The following is a 17,007-nucleotide window of genomic DNA, read 5'->3' as shown; positions in this document are numbered from 1 at the left end:
TCTCTCTCTCTCTCTCTCTCTCTCTCTCTCTCTCTAGTTACTGAGTTTCTTGTGTGGTTTATTCCACCTTAATCTTGTGTCTATCACCATGATCAATCCCTTATTAGGATTGTCAACCTGGTATCAGAGCTAGGATGGGCTCTTGATCATGGTGCTTATGTATGTGTATTAGTTTATGTGTTTATTTTATTAAGCATATTATCTATTTTAGCATTTCTATTATGAGAAAATTATACACTCATCATTATGGATTGCATTTGGAGTATTGGAAGCTGCTCATGGGAGATTTAGAGATTATAGTGCTTCCAATGGACGTTGAAATTGAAGATTTCAGCAATATGAATACTATGAAGTCTTCATCAACATCAAAGAAGCCACCAAGAGAGTTGCAAATGGGAGTTTTGCAACATGGAGAGCGTGCTCATCATCAAAGAAGCTCAAATAAGGATTTTTAGCGAGTATGAAAGCTAAGGAATCTTCGGTGTCAACAGGGAAGTTGCCAAGAAGAAGATTACCAAAGAAGGTATTTTGTAATTATTTGCTTCATTAATTTTGTAATTATTTGCTTCATTAATTTTTTGTTTGAGAATGTAAGAATGATCAATGTAAAGAAGGCTTTTTGATTTATGGGATGAGAGGATCCCATGGTTCTTTGCATTTAGGTGCAATGCTTACCTAAGAAGGGACAAGCGGTTATGGGTTTGGGAAAATTCCATGATTGAGCACATTGGAAATAGTGATGCTCATGGCTTTGCTCATGGAAGATGGTTAGGTGGAAACCTTTGGAGCTTTCACATTGGTTTGCACCTTGGTTTCTTAAGAGAAACCAATATAGGTTGAAGCACCCTTACATGCATGCTTATAGAGAAACAAGGCATGCTTGGATTGGAGCTTGAGAAGAGAAAACCTCATTCAAAATGAGGTTTTTGAAGGTATGGAAGACTTGGACAAAGCTAGCAGAGAGCCATAGTAGCCAAGTTCTTCAAGGAGAGGTAAAAAGATTGCAGAAAGAAGGGGTTGCAAAGTAAGCATCTACAAAAAGGGTAGATGTGAACCACTATGTCAAGCTAGCACACAAGCCAAAGAGGGACAAGTAAGTCTATATGAGAAGCAACATATTTTAGTTTGCAAAAAAGCTACTGGAAGTAGCTAAGATTGAAGCATAGCTATGGAAGATCTGCGTGCAACAGCATGGATGCAAGAGAGTACGCGTTGGACAGAGTTCTAAAAGAAGCTATGAGAGAGTAAAAGCTTGGAATGGCATTATCAAGGCACTTGAAGAGGAAGGCGGCTTGCACACAGAGTTTGCTAGCAGCATGAGTTACAAGCTGAGAGCAAATACAAGGTGCAAGAGAGTGGTCATAGAAGAAAAGGACCATCAGAAGGTTGTTGCAGAACCTTCGCATGATAGCGTATAGGAGAGGAATCAGTTGTCCTCAGCATCGTGAAGTAAGAGAAGAAGAGCAAGCGAGCTCTTCTATGACAGCGCAAGCAAGTGAGATCAAGCTTAGAGAAAAAGCGCAGTAGAGCAGCAAACCCCTACAGTAGTCGAACAGCACCAGAGAGCGAGGGGGTAAGTGCAGCATAGAAGCTCTGAGGAAGATCTAGCAGCCATGGCAATTTCAAGGGTAAAGCAGCCAAAGGAGATTGTAGAAGAAGTAGAAGCAGCAGCATGAAATGGAGGTGAGACGCTGAAATCGAAGGTTGCCATGGAAGCTCAGAGCATGACCAATGGCTATTGTGAACACAGACACAGACTACATGCATTGTGAAGAAGATGACTAGTCTAGGGTCCCATGTGCAAATGAAGGTGGGTTCTCTGTCGTAGAATTTTTGCAGGTGTAGTTAACGCTCAGTTCAAAAGCTACACAAGCATGGGTCAGGTGGTTGGTACACATTCATGTTAAGTGATTTTTTCTTTCTTTCTTTAGAAGGTACAAGGTGGTTGGTACACATTCATGTTAAGTGATTTTTTCTTTCTTTCTTTAGAAGGTACAGGAAATTTTAGAAAAACACACACCCAGCCTCTGTGAGGTGGAGGTGGTCCCACCGGGATGAGGGTTGGCAAACCCATCGTACATGCTTATAATTAACCCGTCGAGAATAGGTACCTCTAACAAGGCCCCCAAGACTTGAACCCAAGACCTTGGGAGTAGAGACCGACACTCTACCAAATGAGCTAGCACTCTAAGCGATTTCTTGCATAAAAGAGATTTGTTTTATGAGGTGAATTCACACACACCTTATCGTTAGTTTTGAAAGGACTTGTTCATATGTTACTTAATTTGAGTTGTAATTCTCGTGTTCATCAACATACATCACACACACAAAGGTTGTATTGCCTTGAAACAACGAGCAAATATCGGCTTTACAAATAGAAAGCTGGGATTATTTTCTCACATCGGGCTCGTTGCCTAGCTTTGGCCAAAATGTTTGTATTTTTTTCTCACCCGAAATTATGAAGGTCCTCTGCCCGAGCATGGGGAGCTCAAAAGGAATGTAATTGTGGTGTGTATTGAGTTGTGCACGCATAGGCATCGCACTTCATGGGTTGGTTCCCACCCAAACATTTATGTTCCAATTGGACTCAGTGGTTCCGCTGTGAGCAAGTGGGCGACTATAAAGTCCAATAATTGGTCGAGGGTCTAATCACCACGTCCAATCGCCCAAAATCGAGCAAGCATGGACTATAAAGTCCAATCACTAGCAAATTCTGGTCTACATAGCTATAAATGTCATACCATACTTGGACAACATATCCAAGCCATACTGTCTCTGCAGTAATCCAATACCATATGGTGACCTAATCACCTCAATGCCCAAGAAATATCTGAGCTCCCCCAGATCCTTCATCTCAAACTTCTATCTAAGCAAGATCTTTACATCAAAGATCTCTACACCATGGTCTTCGCAATGATCAGATCATCTACATAGATGACAAAAAGCACAACCCCTCTATCACTGTATCTCACATACAGTGAGAAATTTGCATTGGCTACATGAAAGCCAATAGTGACAAGATATTCAGAAATCTTGTCAGACCATGATCTTGGTGCTTGTTTTAAGCCATACAAGGCTTTCTTCAACCTCTCCAAACATGCTCGGGGTGACTCACATCCTGTGATTGGATGGTGATTAGACCCTAGACCCAACGATTGCACTTCAGAGTCCAATGCTTAGACTTTCTAGAGAGCCGTCTTTTCCTATTTTTACGGCCTTGATTTTGCCCTTCGTTTTGGGCCTGGTTTGTCTCTCTAGACCACTTACTAAGTAGTTTGAGGCTCTACTTGGTGGCACAATGTCATTAATTAAGCATCAAACACCAAAAAATCAAGAATTTTTGTAAAAATTAAAATTTTCTAAATTTGGAAACAAGGTGACTAAATTTTGCAAGTGTGTATATGTAGACAACGTGACATTTAAAAAATGACTTACAAATGGCATAGGAGTCCACACAACTTAAAGAAATATCAAACATTTTTAAATAAATTTTATTTTTTAAATTTCATGAATGAAAGATACTCTTTTTAATGGAATTGCTTGGAACAAATTCTACCATTATGCATAAATATGCACATTATTTGACAAGTACTCAAAAAATATTAGAATATATGACATTATAAAATCCATAATTTATGAAAAATGCTACAAACATCCTTGAGTCTATTTCTAGACCCAAATAGCAAAGCCTTGAGTATATGCTTACCTTGACGGTTTGTATGACATAATTATTTGATCTATTATTTATAAGTAGGTAGTGGGCGTGATATACAACCAATGCTAAGAGTTTAAAGAGGTCAGCTTATAGGTGTGCAAAGGTAGACTTCTATTTATACATATGTAGAAGATGGCAACCATGGAGGCTTTAAGTAAACCTAAGCATGATATACAACCAATGCTAAGAGTTTAAAGAGATCAGCTTATAGGTGTGCAAAGGTAGACTTCTATATTCATACATATGTAGAAGATGGCAACTATGGAGGCTCTAAGTAAACCTATGCATGTTAAAAGAGTAGAAAATTGAAATGTTTTCTTGACATGACAATTTGGGAGGGAGACACCATATAGCCTTTGGTGGGTATAAATTTTGACTAAGATAGGAATTTGTTATAAAGGAGATGCTTGTTACGTAATATGGGTATATGGTGGCGGGAAGAAAACGTAGCCTATATCATGTAGATATGTGGTGGTGGAAAAAATTCATAGTATGTATATATTGATGTTTGATCCAAATAGCTTCAAGTCCATTGTCATGAACTTAGGCAATGTGTCAGGCCTTTCGGCCACCTAATGGGACTCTTCTATCATGCCTCGGGGAGCCTAGACTCCAACCCAAACCCAATATGCCATGAGAAACATGCAATGCATTAGTGAGAGGAAAATCTCACTTACCTCTACTCTTTTGCTCGAATTGTGGAATCCTCGTGGTAGTAGCTACGTCAATGGAAGCACATTGAAGTCGCTCTCAAAAGCCACCACCACCACACCTCAAGTGTAGCCACCGCTCTCTCTCACTCCCTTCCTCACACACACACACTCACACAAGCATTAAAGGCAAGAGATAGGCAAGGTTTGAGAAAAGAATAGAGCACTATATTCACTTGAGAGCATGCATACAAGAATGAGGGTTTAGAGTTACACTTTAACCTTTATACTTGGCTCATAGTGTTCACACTTGGCCGTCCAATGTTAAAAATGAGGTCCTGGTATATCCTGCAAACATCGTGTTCTAGCTAGTAACTCTAACCTTATTATCCCATGGCACGCCTTTCATATACAAGCAATCATCGTACATGTAAAATAATACATTACAAGAAAAAAATGAATTCTCTAGTGCCTAGGCTAGTCAAAATATGTCGTGGCTGACCGAAATTTCATAGAAGTCTTCCACAAAGCCTACGATGGCACTTAGCATTCCCCCCTTCCTGAAGCAGATTTCGTCCCCCTCAAAAGATGTGGTTGAAGAAGATTTGAGGTCACAAGAGGAAAGTAATGCAAGCCTTGGGATGATTTGCATGGCAACATTAATAATAAGTAAGGTGTTCTTTAAGCAACAAGTAGAAGTTAACAAGAAAATAGCTAAACAAGATTTATAAAATCAGGGATAAGACTGGTAAGCTTCCCAAAGATGCTTCAAAGATGAAGATTAATGTGGATCTAACTAAAGCTATATGCTAGCTCTAGAAGTAAAATTGCATGTGATTAGATGATTACTTACATACCGAAAGTGTTTTTTTTCCTTCTTTTTTTTCTTTCTTCTTTTTTTTGCTCCTTTTGTGAAATGAAGAGTGATAAGTGACCACCCCATGGAGACCAAAGCAATGGCCCAGTGACTCCCGCCAAGGATATCAAGAACCACTAAGAGCCTCTGTGACAATGATGGTTTATTTGTGAAAGCAAAGACACAAGGTTCCACCCTATGAGAAATCGAGGCATCGGTCTAATGGTACCATTGCTAGTTTTCCAAAGACCTACCAAGATTCTACATGGCCATGGCTATCTTCTTGGTCTTGTTTTCTTTTAATTTTTTTTTTGGGTGTTTTTTTTATAATGTAACAACCATTTTTTACCTTACACATTACCTAGAGAGCTAAAATATAGCTAAATATGGTTTAATAAATGTAAAATAGAGGACTTGGGATACTCCTTTTGCATACTTTATCTTTAGATACAGAATCAAACGACAACCTGGATGATTTAAAAGAAAAGATGCTAGCATTAATATTCATCTTGGAAGCTACTAAGAGAAAGGCAAACCAGTCAAGTGCAATGTAATTATGCTCTTCAAGGCAACAAATTAAGTATAGAATTGCAAAAGAGGGATGCATGAAGAGCCAGTTTTGAATACACCTATTTAATTTGAAGCTCGTAAAGTCATTGCTTATCCTTTTGCTTTTGATTTTGGTGAAGGACTTGTATTTGCTGTTGTAGAAGACTTGATGTTGCATCATGATAAATCTGGAAAAAAAAATCTTCAAGGAAAGCTCTGCAATGTTGATTAGCCAATAATATGAAGTACATGCCTTCTTGTCATTGAAAAGTGCTCTCTTCTTTTACTGTTTTTTTTACTTTTTTGTATTTTTATGATTATGAAAAAAAATAAAGAATGTTTAAGCTTTGTACAAAGTATTAATGCTATACATGTTGGGCCAATATAAATTTTTATGGTATTAAATTTTCCAACAAGCTCCCTCTCGTCGATGTGAACATGGTGAAGTGTCTGGAAATAAGGTGTTTTAGATGGTTTAAAGAAAGATGAGACTATTTCCTTGGGTCACCACTTGAAGTTTTTCCTCTACCCACTTTGGTGTAATCTTGATGTAACCATCCTTTCCAAATGCTATGTTGAGAAGGCCTAGGTGGTGGTACACATGTGAGTGCTTAAGAAGTGTTTACATCCAACTAAAGAGGTAGCAATGTGCTTAGGTACTCTTCATGATGTATTGGCATGTCTATTTCATAAGAGTGAATTTGTCTTAGGTACTCTTCATGATGTATTGCCATGTCTATTTCATCTCGAGGGGGTGTTGCATTGAAGAGTTGGAGTTCAGTAGCATGAGTCGATGCTTTGATGGGTGAAGTTCAGTCTCATGGCAAGGAGGTCTATGTATTTTTGATGTTGAGCATTGTTTGACTCCCCCTTCCTGAGCTATGTTGTACCCTCAAAATATTTTTAGATAGCCAAGTTTGGAGAGGTGGGGATGTTGTAGACACATCCATAAGTTCCTTCCCCTTGTCTCCTCTTAGTGAAGCAATTTCTACTAGTGGTGGAGTTGTCACAGTCTCTGTTTGGATAGGTTTCCTCTTCCAAGTGTGATTTGCACATTGGGGCACATTGGTCATGGTCATCGATGAAGAAACCTTAATGTACTTGGGTTGGGGTAAGATAGTAGTTTGTTTTTGCTTTGGGACCGAAATCCAAGAATTTCCTTCATAGAAGCCTTGTGCTTGTAGAAGCTCTTTTTGGATCCACCGAGGAGTAGTTTGACTTCCACCGAGGAGTAGTTGACTTCTTGTAAGTTTTGGTTTTTTGTGAACTCAATGGTTGGACAAACTATTGGAGCTTCTTGGGAAGTTTTCTCTCTAGTAGATTCATATGTGGACTCTATAGCATATTTTGGTTTTCGTTTATGAGCTCTTTGATTCTTCTTTTTTGGAGTAGTCAATGGAGAAGTTAAGATCGAAGAATATTCATTGACAATGGTGTAGAGGGGTTTGAGCAACTAGCTTCAAATCCATTTGATGGAAAAGCTCCCTCCTTGTGATCATCCTTTAGAGTTACTAACTTCACTGAAGGTTGCATAAAGACCAAAGTTTTACTATTAGGATGTTCTTCTATATGTTCAATCTCTTTTGCAGAGTCATGTTTGCCTTTTGCAGTTGTCAACCAATTGTAACCAAGGGTGATCCCTTTGAAGTTACCTTTAGGCAAGACTAAATAGTCACCAATCAGGTGCTTATTATCAAAATAGGTGTCAATTTTTAACAAACCAAGCACTTTTGTATTTTTCTTCTTGCTACCTCTCACTCTAGCTTCACTTGGTTCAAGCTCAGGTTTTCCTAGTTGGCACCAAGCAGCAAAAGAGATTGAGTTGTGCATAGTTTCCCCATCAATCAAAGCACTAAATAGCACTTTCCCATAGGGACTATCTAGATCAATGCATTTTCTTTTTGGTTCCAGAGCTGCTATAGCTGGAATCACAAGTGCTTCAACACATGAAGTAGCAGCTTTTGGAATAATCTCTCCCGTATGACTAGAGTTCAATAATGTGGCAACATTACAGGAGTTTTCAAAGATATAGCCATGGCCATGCTTTCACTAGCTAGAGGAACATATGCATCACTAGCTAGGATTTAATCTGGAGCTCTATTCATGCTTGTGTTAGATGGTTCTTGGACCTTTTCTTGCTTTTGTGGAGCAATTGATGGATTGGTACCTTTCGTATAGCCACAAGTGTTTGATCAATGCACTCAAGAACCTCTTGGAGTTGTGGCAGAATCAAACTCATCTATTGGAGACCTTGTTACATCACGATATGAGTGATTCTTTAGGTTGACCCTTGTGATGACAGAATCATGTCGGAGGTACAAATAATTGTATCCCCAATCTTGAATCATTTGAAATTGTCGCATGAATGGTCTACCCAATATCACTTCATAGTTTGGATGTTTTCCAAAATCCACTACTACAAAGGTGTGCTCATATTCAATCCCACATGTGGTGACCAATATGTTCTCAAGCAGCCTAAGGGGATGTTCTAAGCTTCCATCTGCTAGCTGCAAGCGCATCCTGGTACTCCTAATAGCTGGTTTGCCCCACTTTTCCCAAATGGACCTTGTCACAATGCCCACTCCTGCACCACTATCAAGTATTGCAGTTGAAGCTACTTTTCGCACTTCTAATGGGAGGATAGCATTTCCTTGATCGTCCTCACAAAATTTTCCTACTTTGTTGATAGGAACTGGCATAACATGCTTTGTCTCAGGGTGTATAGTACAATGATGGTGACCCTTTTGTAGCAATACCTGCTCTGACAAACATGTGGCAATATCATTCCACAACTCAGGTCGAAGCTTTATCAAATCAAGCAAAGGTAAGGTACAAGCCACTGGTGCTGACAAAATAGCTTGCACGATACCCATATCCATCTCCTTTGTCAACCCTCTATGCATAGAGGGTATCCTCAAGGTTTGAGAACAGTTCTCATATTCTCCCAAATATGATGGTAAGGTTTTCATTGTATGCTTACTTCTAGGAGAAACAATTGTTTGAACTTCCTCCTGGATGCTTGGGCATCTAAATTTGTTTTTTGTGCCCCTGGTAAAATCCACCTCAGAGAATGGAGGTGAAATAATAGAGGACATGTTCTCATTAACTTTCTCATGAACTGCTGCCCACATCTCATTTGCCATGTCCTCGTTAGCATCAATAACTTCATCATTGCATGGGAAGACAAGGCTAGGTGATGGCAGAATACCTTCTTTCAATGGGGTGGCAATTTGTGCAGACTTCTCGCTATGAGATTGTGAGATGAGCTCACTTTTCATTTCCCGACTTGATGACACTTCTGGTATGGTTTCTAATGTTGGCTTAAGAGAGGTTGGGCCCCGAGGGATAGGTGGAGGTGGTCCCTCAAGTATTGATTGAGCTTCCCTAATGAGTTGCTGATGTACAGCTAGATTGATCTTCTCCTCGAGGGTTTGGGTATTCTTGAAGCTTCTTGGGTAGCTCAGATAAAGCTGCAATGCGACTTCTATGAGCATCAATGATGGCATCTAGAGTCTCGTCACAAAAATAGAACCCCCAAAACTATCCTCGGTCGTACTAGCCTCATCTTGTTTAGCACTAGGCCCAGGTTGAGGTTGATGCTCCTCATGCATTTCTTGGGATGTAAAAGCTTGATCCTTCATTGTTTGTTTAGAGACTTCTTGAGAGCTAGTGGATGCACTCTTGGTTTGCTTGTTGCGGTTCTTTTTCCTCCTAGTGGTTCTTTTTCTATTGGAATGTAGGGTCTTGTCCACTAGATTTGCCTTTGCATTCCTAGTTCGAGGTGTCTCATCAGTTTGCATTTTGGCATTTCGTGTCTGTGATCTAGTCATGACTCTAAGCGGCACGACATCCTCATTCTCTGATGAAGGTGGCGATGGAACTGCCTCTACAAGGTTGAGTGAGACCTTTGGTTGAGAGGTGCCTTCCTCATGTGGTTTCAGCAAACAATCCTTTGGGAAGTGTTCTACACAACACCCTAGGCAATATCTTTCAATTGGTGGAAACTGTGGTACTGTTGTATTGGATCGAGCTGTTTGCCTTGAGCGATGTGGACAATCACGAGCCCAATGGGGTTCTCCGCACTCATAACAGGGGCCCATTAGTTTGGCTTCTACTTTCCTTTGCTGCTACCATTGACCTGAGGGGCCTGGAGTCCTAGGTTGGTAGCCGCCTAGCAACATCAAAGAATTTTGTTCCCCTGGTTGAGCCTCCAGTACTTGGCTTGGATATGCGGGACTTTCAAAGAGATTTTCCTTGGATGAATATGATGCATATTCCTCCTCCACATAGCCTGGGTTTACCAAGTCTCTACACATATTTTAATTATCATAGTCAACAACCCTCACAGGAGCAGTCCCAGGAGCAGGAGGTTGAGTTCCAAGAATAGGTCGTGCTTGCTCTTGTGCCATCGGTGGCTTACGTTCAAAATTAGTATACTGTTGATGCATTTGTGGGGTCACTCCACCCCTTTGCTGCTCACGCTCCTGTCTCATTCTTGCAATGCGAGTACATTCCTGTGTGGTGTGGGTAAAGTTCCAAGCACAGGTCTGGCACCACTTCTTTGTAGGTTGGTTTGTGACTAGAGGAGAAAAGGTATTACATTCTTCGGTTTTATGGTTACCGCCACATGCTCCACAAAGATGAGGACCTTTAGGTAGTACACTCCTCATTCGCTGCTGTTGTTGTTGTGGCTGCATGGGTGGGCGATAGGTTTGTCCCAATCTCCTTAGTACTAGGTTAGCTATCTGGTCTGGATTTACTAGCGCACTAGACCCTGAACTTTGGTCATCACCCCACAGATCTCTAGGTTTCACCTCAGGGCCAGTACCATCTTGGAATTTGAAGTTATCTATGAAATCCATAGCATCATGGCAACACTCATTGAAATTTGTATGCTTCTTTGCATAGAGATGTGTGTGTAGTGTTGAATTTTTGAGTCCTTTTAAGAAGAGAGAAATTAATTGACTCTGGGTGGGCTTCTCATCTTCTGGGCAACGATTAATGTACTGCTTCATCCTATTTACACAATCTCTAACACTCTCATTCTCGCCTTGCTTGAAAGAGTAGATGTTTCTACTGTGTCATGTTGAATCCCCATCAAGGAAAAAGCAGCAATGAATCTCTCTTCCAGAACTCGTAAAGAAGATTTGTCTGAAGCCTCTAGTGCCTGAAACCAAGCAAGGGCCTTTCCCTCAAGAGTGAGCCCAAATCCTTTAATTTGAGTATGCTTGTCAGTCACTTGCTCAGCTCGAACTGCTTGCCTAAATGCTGCTACATGGTCATATGGATCTCCCGACCCTTCGTACTTCTTTACCAGTTTCTGAAGAGTTGATGGCCTTACTTGTCTTGAATACTCATCATAGGGCCTACGGCCTCTCACTATCAGTGGGAATTGTTCCTCTCTTTGGTAAGATGGTCCACATGTATCCCAAATTGGTGTGGGTCCCCTATTACCTGCCTCACCAACCCCTTCCAAAGATCTTGTTACCCGCATTTCAGGAGGTGCATTTATGGGAGGCCGAGTTGGCTCCCCTACCCTCTGATTGTCATAGTGAGAGAAACGTTGTTGTGGTGTGATCTGTGATCGCACTTTTGGTGTAGGATAATATCTTGGTGCTAGAGTTGGGCTACTTGCAGTGGTCCACTTTGATGTTGAGGGTCCCTCTCTAGTGAACTCTCGTAGGGGAGGAGCAACAGTTTCTCCAAGAAAGGCTGTCTCTCCTGGTTTAGCTGTATTTGTTGAGAACACTTCCATGAATAATGGTTGTCCTTTCCACGTGAGCTCCCGAATCTCCTTCCAATCTAAGGTTCGGTATTCATTGGCCCATGTATCAACGATTCGGTTCATGTGTCCTGCAAGCTTCTCGACTACCACCACAAGTGCTAGAGGAAGATCTAGCTCTGGCAATCTAGTTGTGGCATAATATCCTTCTAAAGAGTCCTTATAGACCTCTTGAAGTGGGTCATCCTGTAAGACCTTTGTCACTGGAATTTGTCGTACAAACTCCCATTGGTTCTCAGTCCCCTGATCCATTTTACTCTTGCCTTTTCTATCCCTATCCAAATTTAGATCTACAAGAAGTAAATCATCTATGGATGGCTTTGAGGACTGGGCATTGGATGGTCCAAGCATGTCCGGCTCAATGAGCCAATCATCTTTAGACTCCCTTGCTCTGGAAAGCTTTGATAAGTCTAAGAACTCGCTTTTAGAGAGCTCCCCTAATTTGTCTACATTCTCTGGATGATAGGTGACTTCGTAGCGAACACCATCTCCACCCATGTACATGTTACCCTGGTCATTGACTAGAGGTGCTCTGTCAAGTTCTGAGAAAAAGTCTGCGATCTTAACAAGATACCGTTGTTGTGGATCCCTAAAGATCTCAGCTCCTTGAGCATTCGTGTAGACATATTGGAGTCTCACATTGAGTGTTAACCCCATGGTGTCGGCTTCAAATGGATTAAAAGATCTTGTGGGTGTCCTATTTGGGGCTAAGGGATGACTATTTGACGGCCCTAGATTGTCCATGGACAATGAGCTAGTTGTTCTGGAGGAAAGGGTATCAGATTGGGATTCGGAAAGGGTTTTAGCAATATCTGCCAAATTTCCTAACGATTGGGTCCCACTTTCCTGGGTAGGTACTCTAGAAGGTGCCCTAGGCCCTATGGCAGTGTCTATGTGACGTCCCGACCGCAAGTGCATAAGGTCAAAATTTTTTTGGTTGTTTTTTTTAAATAAATAAATATATATATTTATGTATATATATACATATATATTTTACCCTACCTGACCACTAAATGTAACTAAATTGAATATGCGTATAAATACCTATCCTATTTTTTTTGATTTTTTTAAATTATTTTTTTTAATTACACAAAAATATGAATTACGCTAAAAAAATACTAATTATGTACAAAATTACAAAAATTTAAAAAAAATGCAAATTACACTAATTATGCAAAAAAATTACAAAAATTTTAAAAATAAAAAATTATAGAATATGCAAGGAATATGGATTCCTAAAAAAACATAATTTTTTTATTTTTTTCTTTCTTTTCTCTTTTTTTTTAAAAATTATTTTTATTTTTTAATTGTTTTATTTTTTCCTTTTTTTAAATTATTTTTTATTTTTTTTTCAAAAAAAATGCACAGAACAAGAAAATTAACAAAAATAAATAAAAAAATAAAAAATAAAAAAATAAGGAAAAAACACTAACCTTATCTTCGGCGCTTTCTCTGCAGATTCGCCCGCTGCTCCTTCATGTGCTGCAGCCGTCGCCTTCAATGCTTCACCTTCGCACCCCTCTCACTCCAGCTGCTCGTCGGCCCCCACCTTCTTCTGCAGTTGATGCCTTCAATGCTTCCTCTGCCGGCCACTTCACCGTCTTCTTCACCTCGCCTACAGCCAGTACCATCTCTGCTTCTTTGCTTCCAATCACCTCCTTCACGTGCTGCAGCAGCCGGCCAGTCGGCTCCTTTTTCTCATCCGCCTCTCTCCACGCCTTCCGCCTTCGTCGCCACTACCTTCTCTAAGTCTGCTGGCAGCCGCCTTCACTTGCTTGCGTTCGCATCTGCTGCCGGTGCCTTCTCTTTAGCCAGCTGCCACCTGCTTCTTCTAGGCTTTGATGGCTGCCCTGTGCAGATGGCATGTAGATTCAGGAGCCTCTAACCACATGACTTGTCATGGTGAGTGGTTTAGAGGTCAAAAAATTAGAAAAACCAAGTTATGTAGAGATGGGGGGATGACACGGCTTATCGTATTGCTCACATTGGGAATATGCCATTGTCTATGCATGATGGCAAGATGAGGTATGGGATAATGTACTTCATGTGCCTCTACCATAGCAAAGAAATTGGTTTCTGTTGGCTTGAGTAGGGTTTGCACATACGCTTTAACCCTAAGGGTTGCTATGTTGAGAGATCTAACAACAAATGTTGTTTGGTTGCAAAGGGAAAAAGAGTGGGAAGAATGTTTACTTTCGATGTAAGCATACCTGAGGTGAAAGTTGCTATATTTACACAAGGTGTTGTGGCTGATATAAATATCTGACACAAATGTATTGGTCATGTGAATGAGCAATGATTGAAGTCTATGTAGAATTCAAAAATTGTTACACTTTTGTCAAAGTTAAGGTGGATAAAATGCATAAAGTATGTGAAGCATGTCAGCCTTGGAAAGCAAATAAAGAATGTATTTCCACATGATAGGAACATAAAGTAAGCGAGCACTTGATGTGGTGCACTCAAATGTATGGGGGCTGATAAAGGCGACATTAATGGGGGGATGTTGTTACTATGTATCTTTCATTGATGAACCATACAAGGAAGGTGTGGGTCTATTTTCATGAAAGAGAAAAGTGAAGTGTTAACTCACTTTTCAGAATTTTAGAATGTTGGCTAAAAAGAAAACAAGTTTGCAAGTTAAGTGCCTAAGGTTGAATGGAAGGGGAGAGTATATCTCCAATGAATTGAGTGAGTGCTTTTAAGAAAGCATGGAATTCAGAGGTAATTCACATGCAGGTATATTCTGTAGTGAAATGGTGTTGCTAACGAGAGGAAGAATAGTCACATTGCAGAGGTTGCTCGTGCATTGATGCTGATGAGAAGAGCATGTCTTGCTAGTATTGCGCTGAAGCAACTGCATTTTACATTATGAACATTACCCCCATAGTGGTAGTGCATGGTGTGACTCTAGAGGAGAAGGATACTAGAAGAAAACAAGATTTTCTACACTTAAAAGTGTTTGGATACATTGCATATATACACATTCCTTATGAGCTATGTAGTAAGCTGGATCCAAAGCCTGAAATTGTGTGTTCGTTGGCTACTCCCTTAAGCAAAAGGGGTATAGATGTTATAACCCTATCACACGTGAGATGAGGGTGAGAAAGGATGTTGTCTTTTATGAGATGAGCAATTGGTATACTGATGTAAAAGAATCAATTGGGACTGATGCATATGGGAGCAAGTGGTTGCATAGAATCACTTGGGGCCAATGTATAGGAGCAAGTGGTTGCACAGAATATAGGTCAGCAACAATCACAATAATTGAGTGGACCTAGAGAGTTCTCTAGTAATGGAGTGGCAGGCTGCATTAGAAAATCAGTCTTGCAAGCTTAGCAAGTGCATCACATAATGGTAAAGAGAAGGTTGATGATTCTCTTAGTATGCCTGACATTTCAATAGAGCATTCATATGTTGATGGAGATTCTAGTGGCTTAGAGCAAAGCCTTGATGAGGAGTTTGGGATTCTAGCTATCAGGCGACCTGGTGTGTAAGGAAGGCTAAGGCAACCTAAGGACACCAAGGATAGATCCAGGACCACGCAAGTCAGGAAGGGTTAAAACCCGATTCAGAGATTGATGTATGATGGTTATGTAGCTCACCATTATGCATACATGGCAGGGTGGTTGTAGGATCAGGGTGTCCAGTTTTGTCCACTCAGGCACCATGTAAACAGTAAAAAAACAGGCATTTGTTTACCTTTAGTGGCTAATCTCTCCTAGAAAATGAAGGAATTTCCTTTCAAGTTCTTTTGTTGGAACATCACATTCAAAGTTGGGAATATAGTTTCAGAATTTGATTAAGCATTAGATAGTCAAAAGTCCTCATTTCCTTAGGTACAAATTCAATGTATGCATGTTGTCCCAAATTTGGACTGATTTCATAAAATGCTAATATCTTTTACATATAAACTCATATGTGATTCCCACTTTGTACCTTAGATGTTCACATAATATAGAGCTTAACTTGATTTTTTGAGAAATTTTTATGCTATTTGTCTATTTTCTTTCAATATTTCAAGGTCTTTAAAGTGTTATAATATATGCCATTTTTTGTACCCACAATAACTACCACTTATAATGCTCAATCTTATAGATCAAAAGAGTGGCATATAGTGAGACATTGTTAGAATGTGGTGGTTAGTAAAAATTACAAATCCAATGGTTGAATTTTTAATTATCTCTTTTCCAAAAAATTTCTAGGCTATCAGAAGGCCTATAAATATTAATAATATAATTAGTAAAATTACATTTTTGATGTAAATCATCTAAAATCTATAAGGACTAGTGTACCTATAAGGGTGCATCTATGGAAAAAAACATTGGATCACTCTAAGTATGGAAAGATCAAATTTTTATCATTTCATCATATTTTTATTTAATTTTGATTAATTAGACTAATTTATATTAATTTAAGTTATATTGAGTTAATTTAAGTGCATGTGTACTTTCTATTAGTTGCTTGATCTCATTTGAAGTATCTTACCCCCCCCAAATTTGCTCTCCAAGAATTGTCCCAGTCCAGCATAAACTAGACAAATCTGAACACCCTGATCTTGCAACAACCCGGCAAAGGTTATGAACGAGGTTGAACCCACATGTTTTAAGGATGTTGTTGGGCATGTACATTGGGAGAAAGCCATGGATGAAGAAATGGCTACATTGGATGTAAATAAAACATAGAAATCAGTGCCTTTGCCCGAGGGTAAAAAGGTTATTAGATGTAAGTGGGTCTACAAAGTGAAGCACAAGTGAGATGTAAGCACATTAGCAGGTACAAGGCGAGATTGGTTGCCAAAGGTTATGCTTAAACCTATAGCATTGATTATGAGGAGACATTCAGCACCTTGCCACCAAAATGGCAACCGTGAGAGCTATTATTGTAGTGGGGCTACTTCAAAAGGCTAGGTTTTACATCAGATGGATGTAAAGAATGTGTTCTTACATGGTGAGCTACATGAAGAAGTATATTTAGAACAACCACTTGGTAATAAGGATATGAGTCACCCAGATTATGTGTGCATACTACGTAAAGCCTTGTATGGCTTGAAAACAGGCATCAAGAGCATGGCATGATAAGATTGCACAGTATTATATCAATATTGGCTTTCATCTGATGGCAGATGTTGATCATTCACTCTATGTACAAAAGAGTGATAAGGGGATTGTGGTCACCATCTATGTGGATGACTTAATTGTTGGGGGTAACAATGAAGAGGAAGTTGAGAATGCAAAGGGTCTCCTCAAGAAGAAGTTTGACATTAAGGATTTGGGTGAGCTGAGATACTTTCTTAGCATTGAGGTCATCAAGATGCCTAATAACATATGGTTATCACAAAGACAACATACATTTGACATGTTGTCCAAGTATGGTATGGATGGTTGTAACCCCATTTCTATACCGTTGGATCAGAACATCGGTAAGCTAAGTACAAACACAAGTGAGATTTTAGAGA

The 17,007-nt window shown here is 39.8% G+C and overlaps 1 long non-coding RNA gene across 1 annotated transcript; it reads left to right on the top strand.

The window, feature by feature from the left end:
• LOC147605074 (uncharacterized) lies at positions 1-2,296 on the top strand. The gene is made up of 2 exons (XR_015265262.1): positions 1-1,934; positions 1,993-2,296. It is a non-coding gene; the product is annotated as an uncharacterized LOC147605074 (long non-coding RNA).
• The last annotated feature ends 14,711 nt before the right edge of the window (positions 2,297-17,007 follow it).

Source organism: Cibotium barometz, chromosome 60 (assembly GCF_041138505.1).
Source record: "Cibotium barometz isolate CiBa-2024 chromosome 60, ASM4113850v1, whole genome shotgun sequence".
Taxonomy (NCBI): Eukaryota; Viridiplantae; Streptophyta; class Polypodiopsida; order Cyatheales; family Cibotiaceae; genus Cibotium; species Cibotium barometz.
This window is presented reverse-complemented; position numbering and strand designations above follow the sequence as displayed.